General features: G+C 42.9%; 1 pseudogene; it reads left to right on the forward strand.

The window, feature by feature from the left end:
• Positions 1-3,602: 3,602 nt before the first annotated feature.
• On the forward strand, positions 3,603-3,720 carry LOC126185802 (5S ribosomal RNA; annotated as a pseudogene).
• Positions 3,721-5,960: the final 2,240 nt, after the last annotated feature.

Consider the following 5,960-nt stretch of genomic DNA (forward strand, 5'->3'; position numbering starts at 1 on the left):
CTCCCGAAGGTTCACAAAGAGGGGGTACCATTACGCCCCATTGTCAGCAACATCAGGGCACATACATATTTGTTGGCCAAATACCTGACAGGAATATTAAGACCTTATGTGGGTAAATACCCTCATCACATCCGTAATTCCGTGGATTTTGTTAAACGCCTTGATAGCTTCAGGTTGGATGAGTCAGATATCATGGTGAGTTTTGACGTCGTTTCCTTGTTTACGAGGGTACCCCTGCGAGAGTCAATAGAATTGATTAGTCAGAAGTTTGACGAGAAGACCACTGAACTTTTTAGGCATGTCTTGATTTCCACGTATTTTCTTTTTAATGGAGAATACTACGAACAAACGGAGGGAGTCGCCATGGGTAGCCCACTTTCACCGGTGGTAGCGAATTTGTACATGGAGAACTTCGAGGAGAAAGCCCTGTCGTCATCCGAATGGAAACCTACTTGCTTTTTCCGTTACGTGGACGACACCTTCGTCATCTGGCCACAAGGTATGGATAAACTCCTTGACTTCCTTACACATCTAAACTCCATACACCCCAACATCAAATTCACTATGGAGACTAAAACGGAGGGTAAATTACCTTTCCTTGACGTCTTGGTCAAGAGAAGGGCTGACGGCACCCTAGGTCACGGGGTGTATCGGAAGACAACGCACACTGATCTGTATTTGCACGCAGACAGCTGCCACCACCCTTCACAGAGGAATGGGATACTTAAAACTCTAGTACATAGGGCGTGCACTGTCTCTGACGCAGAGAGTCTACCCCAGGAATTGGAACATCTGAGAACTGTATTTCGAAAAAATGGGTACTCAGAGTGGCAGATTCAACGTGCTCTCCGCCCAACCACTACAGCACAACCTGTGGAGATGGATGAAATCACGAGGGAGGAGGTAGGCACTGCGTTTATTCTATATACAGGCGCACTCTCGGTGAAAATCGCCCGCATTTTGAAGAAACACCGGGTTAGAAGTGTGATTTGTCCTCCGAATAAAACTCGTGCACTGGTGGGGAGCGCCAAAGATGACCTCAGTTTGAGGAAGGCCGGCGTGTCAATGTGGCAAGTCGTATATTGGTCAGACGATGCGTACCGTCGAGGATCGATGCCGTGAACACCACAGGCACACTCGACTGATGTATCCGAGCAAGTCGGCGGTCGCTGAACATTGTTTGTCGGAAAATCACGCTGTGGAGTATGAACGCACGAGGATTCTGGTACAGACGTCGAGATACTGGGACAGCGTTGTTAGAGAGGCCATCGAAATTCGCACCAATGACAACCTCATAAACCGTGACTGTGGCTATAATCTTAGCAAGGCTTGGGAACCAGCGATTGGGTTAATCAAGAATCAATCGAGCAAACGTATAGTTGTGACGACCACGGCGGACAGAGCCATCACTCCGACGTCATCTCAGACGCCGTCGCAATCTGTTCCACCGCGCGACCGTGGCGCGGGGCGCGCGAAGGGTATTTAAATCGGCGGCCGCCGCGACCGAACCCAGTTCCCTCTGAGCAGCCATATCGTACGGATCTCCGTTCACAGGAGCTCAATCCGTCAGTTCACCTGGTGATGGCGACATGTATGATCGCCGAAATATTGTGCCCGTTGGACACTGTAGACCGGCAGTACACCCGTGGATATTTTGATTATTTTTCCAGGTATTTAATTCTGGTACGACTCGCTGACGTGACTAGAGAAATGTTGGCTTGTACCTTTGTCGATCATTTATTCTTGTCATTCGGAAGTCCTGATGCTATCCTGACCGATCAGGGGACTAATTTATGGCTGTCTCTTTCATACAGGAGTGCAAGCTTTTGCGAATTAAGAAATGGAGAACAACTCCTTCCCATCCTAAGCAAATAGCTGTCTAGAACGTGTCCATCGAACTATATTTCAAATGCAGTCTTCTTGTGTGAATAGGACACATAGTGACTGGTACAGGTATATTCCTTGCGTGGTGTTTGGATGTGACAGTCATATCCACGAATCAACTGGGCACACAGTGAGATGTGACGGAAATGTGATAACAGAATCAGAAACAAAAACAGATGTCAAAAGCGAATTTTAGCGGAAGTGGAAATGGAAGCGGAAGTGTATATATTAAGAAAAAAGTGACAATTCTTTATCAAACACTATTTTTAGTATATTAGTACTCAAAACTTATCAATGGCAAATTATATTTAACAAAAAGTAATTTTTCCGCTTTTTCACTATGCAATCTGGCTCCTATGAATAACTGTACACTGGCTCGAGCTAGTGGCAATAGATAGCGGTACATGTGTCCATTTGATTTCCACCACATTACCGGATCATCTTTTAGAGGAACTTTTTTTTTCCTTTTTGTTCTCTAGCAGGTTTGATTGTAGCATCAAAAATTGACTGTCTTTTTCGTTAGTAGTAGTCGGGTCTTGCTGATCTTCGTTCATACTTAACATGAATTCTAACGTTTGTAACTATGTTTCTGATTTTAGATTCTGCGATTAAGCCACAACTTGTCGGAGGCTGATTTTCAATATCAAATCGGTACCTTTTAGAGCTAGTGACTATGCAGTTATCTTGAGATGAGTCGGGATCTCTAGCTTTCATCATCCTCAGATAAAGTATTTGAGACTTCACTTGCTCTGTGACGAAGCCATTGAAAAATTTTGACTTCTGTAGTGGATATAAATACGTCGCAATTGTGTACTTACTATTTTTGGCCAGTTCTCCGAATCTTGTGCTTGAATTTAATTCATCACGTAATTTTCTTGTAAAATTTTGGAATTGTTCGGAAGTATCAGTTTTTGTTTTTTCTTGCTGTAAAGTGGTCGCAGGAACTTGAATTATCCGTAAGACTGACGAAATGTTCGCGTGAAAGCTGCTTAACTTTCTAGTAATATCTTCGAATGGTTTCATTACTTATACAGATTTTTGAACATTTATCCAGTCTTCAGCGGAACGAATCCTTGAGCTTCCAAAATCGTTCCATCGTGTAGAACCTGCCCTTCAAGCTGGAAATAGAAGAAATTAAATTAACAGGTAGGATTTTCGTAAAAATAAAACACACAATACTTACGCTAAAGGTATACCATAAAATTAAAGTTCACGGTGTTGGAAAGTCCAGAATGACAGATAAAGTTAAGGCGTTCGCTTTGAATTGCTGCCGGCTTGATTTGTGCGACCAAGGCATTTTTTTTTTCAGTTTAGCAGTAAGTTCTAGGAGCCACTCCTTTGATTCCACAGCAGTTCGAATACAAACTTATATCTGATGTATTGGGTAATTCACATCACCAAAGCCAGACTACTGCAATCCTTTAATCATGTCAGATCCATGATCACGAATAATACAATGCACTGCTTGGTGATATATGCCCCAATCTTGAAGTATATTTTCAAATTTTGTTGATATTACGTCACATTTTGACGCCCAGTCATGACTTCATGTTTCAAAGTTATAGACATCTTGTGACAATCCTTTGAAATACTGTGAGAAGTCAAAGTAAGTAATGAAGTTTCAGAATGTAGATCAGACCATATGTTAGTTGTGAAAGACATTATTTCAAATTCTTCAAGTAAATTTTGGATTTTTCTTGCCAGCTTATTGTACAAGCGGCAACGGCCTTGCCGCAGTGGCTGCACCGGTTCCCGTGAAATCACCGAAGTTAAGCGCTGTTGGGCGTGGCCGGCACTTCGATGGGTGACCATCTGGGCCGCCATGCGCTGTTGCCATTTTTCGGGGTGCACTCAGCCTCGTGATGTCAACTGAGGAGCTACTCGACCGAACAGTAGCGGCTTCGGTCAAGAATACCATCATAACGACCGGGAGAGCGGTGTGCTGACAACGCGCCCCTCCTATCCGCATCCGCCTCTGAGGATGACACGGCAGTCGGATGGTCCCGGTAGGCCACTCGTGGCCTGAAGACGGAGCTGTCGTACAAATACAAAGTACAAAAAATCATAACCTTTCAATTTATACTTTGTAACAGCAGCATTCCATACTCTGTGAAAAAAATTAAAGGATAAGGTTTGGAAGGCAATCACTTCATCAGTCACACGATTCATTTGTTGAGACTTCAGGTGTAAGGAATCCCAATAACCATTTACTTGCAGACTTCGTTGGAATGTAAATTGTTCAGCATCTTTGGCTGGAGTAAAAGAAAACTATAACAATAACACAATAAAAACAGTAAAATACCCCATGAAATTAAATACGTAAAAATAATACAAAAATAAAATTCCAGGTTGTTAAATGGAGTACGTCAATAAATCGCAGCGTTCCCAGCTAAAGCGAAAATTGTAAAAGACACGCTTCTGAACAAATTTATAAATCACACTATAGTTTCTCAGTATGATGTTAATTTATAAATACTGGATTTTATTCTTCATAATGTATACTAGGTTTCTGTAACATGTTTACCATCGTTAGTGTTTATTTTAGAGCTGATGATGGCAAAGGAGTTACCGACACATGCTATGTAATATGGAGAATAAAATGCAATAAGTAAATTAACATTCTACTGAATAAATGCAACGTGATTGGCATTGGATCTAATTATAAACTGTTACGTGATCACCACCACACTTCTATTGATAAATGGAAGATAAAATTCCTAGAAACGTGTTTATATAGAGTGCGATAACTTTTTAAAGTGCTCACCTCACAGTGGATGAGGGACAGGGACGTAAAATCAGTTTAAATTTAGTGTAGTGCTGCCGACATATACTCGTGAGCAGCCCACGTACTAGAGTAGCGTACTTATTCTGTACCACAGGCTATTATATGCTTATATCGTTAAGTGCTGGCAACAACGAGAAAAGGCACATTATCTATCGACTTGTACCAGCACGACCCGGCCACAACCAAGGGTGGAGTGAGCTCTTTAACATTCTATAGTATTTTGAATCATTGGATAAAATAGCTTTGCACTAGCAGTGGACAGAGCTCACACTATAATAATCTAACTATATTTTTAGTACCGACTACGTTATTATATAAATATCGACTAACCTTTAGTTTTCCGCCTCCACTGAAAGTTTGACAATTTCATCTAACTTCTGAAACTCTAAAAATTTCTCGACGTGTAATGACTTAATATGAGTCTTCAGTGCGGTGGTCTTGATGATGATGATGATGTTTGGTTTGTGGGGCGCTCAACTGCGTGGTTATCAGCGCCCGTACAATTATCCAATCTTTGCTCAGTCCAATTTCGCCACTTTCCTAGATGATGATGAAATGATGAGGACAACACAAACACCCAGTCATCTCGAGGCAGGTGAAAATCCCTGACCCCGCCGGGAATCGAACCCGGGACCCCGTGCTCGGGAAGCGAGAACGCTACCGCGAGACCACGAGCGGCGGACAGTGCGGTGGTCGTGCGCCCTTTTCGCGAATATACTTTGTCTCATATTTTGCGTTTGGTACTCAAATCATTAATCTCAACGAAATATTTCGAAATGAGACTTATTTTTCATTTCATTATCGCACTCTTAACTAACGTTACATCGCGAAACTGTTGACTAATAAACACTGTACAATATAGCAATGTTATACAGCAACACAAAGTAGACTGAAGAGGGAGAAAACGCTATACTTTCGCGGCGATGGACGGAGATCGCTGCGTAATAATCCAATAAACGCAACAATCGCTACGGGCACGTATCGGCTTGCTACACGCCCCGCCCAACGAACTCCTGTCTGCGCAGTAGCCGGCGCGTTGGGCCAATAAGCCCGCGCGTCGGCAGTCTCGCCATTGTTGAAAGTTCCGATAAGCTTCCGATATAAAAATGCGGAACCAGATACGGGAGCCAATGCGAAAAAATGTGTGGAACTTCCGCAGTTGCGGGGGTGGAAGCAGAGGCCTATCGCATCATTAGCACACACTCTATGACGTGATACATAGGCGCCCTATGAACTCTCCATTCGGACTTGATTAGCTGCTGCCTAATGTAGAACCATAGCCCGCTTGTAT

Source organism: Schistocerca cancellata, chromosome 4, assembly GCF_023864275.1.
Source record: "Schistocerca cancellata isolate TAMUIC-IGC-003103 chromosome 4, iqSchCanc2.1, whole genome shotgun sequence".
Lineage (NCBI taxonomy): Eukaryota > Metazoa > Arthropoda > Insecta > Orthoptera > Acrididae > Schistocerca > Schistocerca cancellata.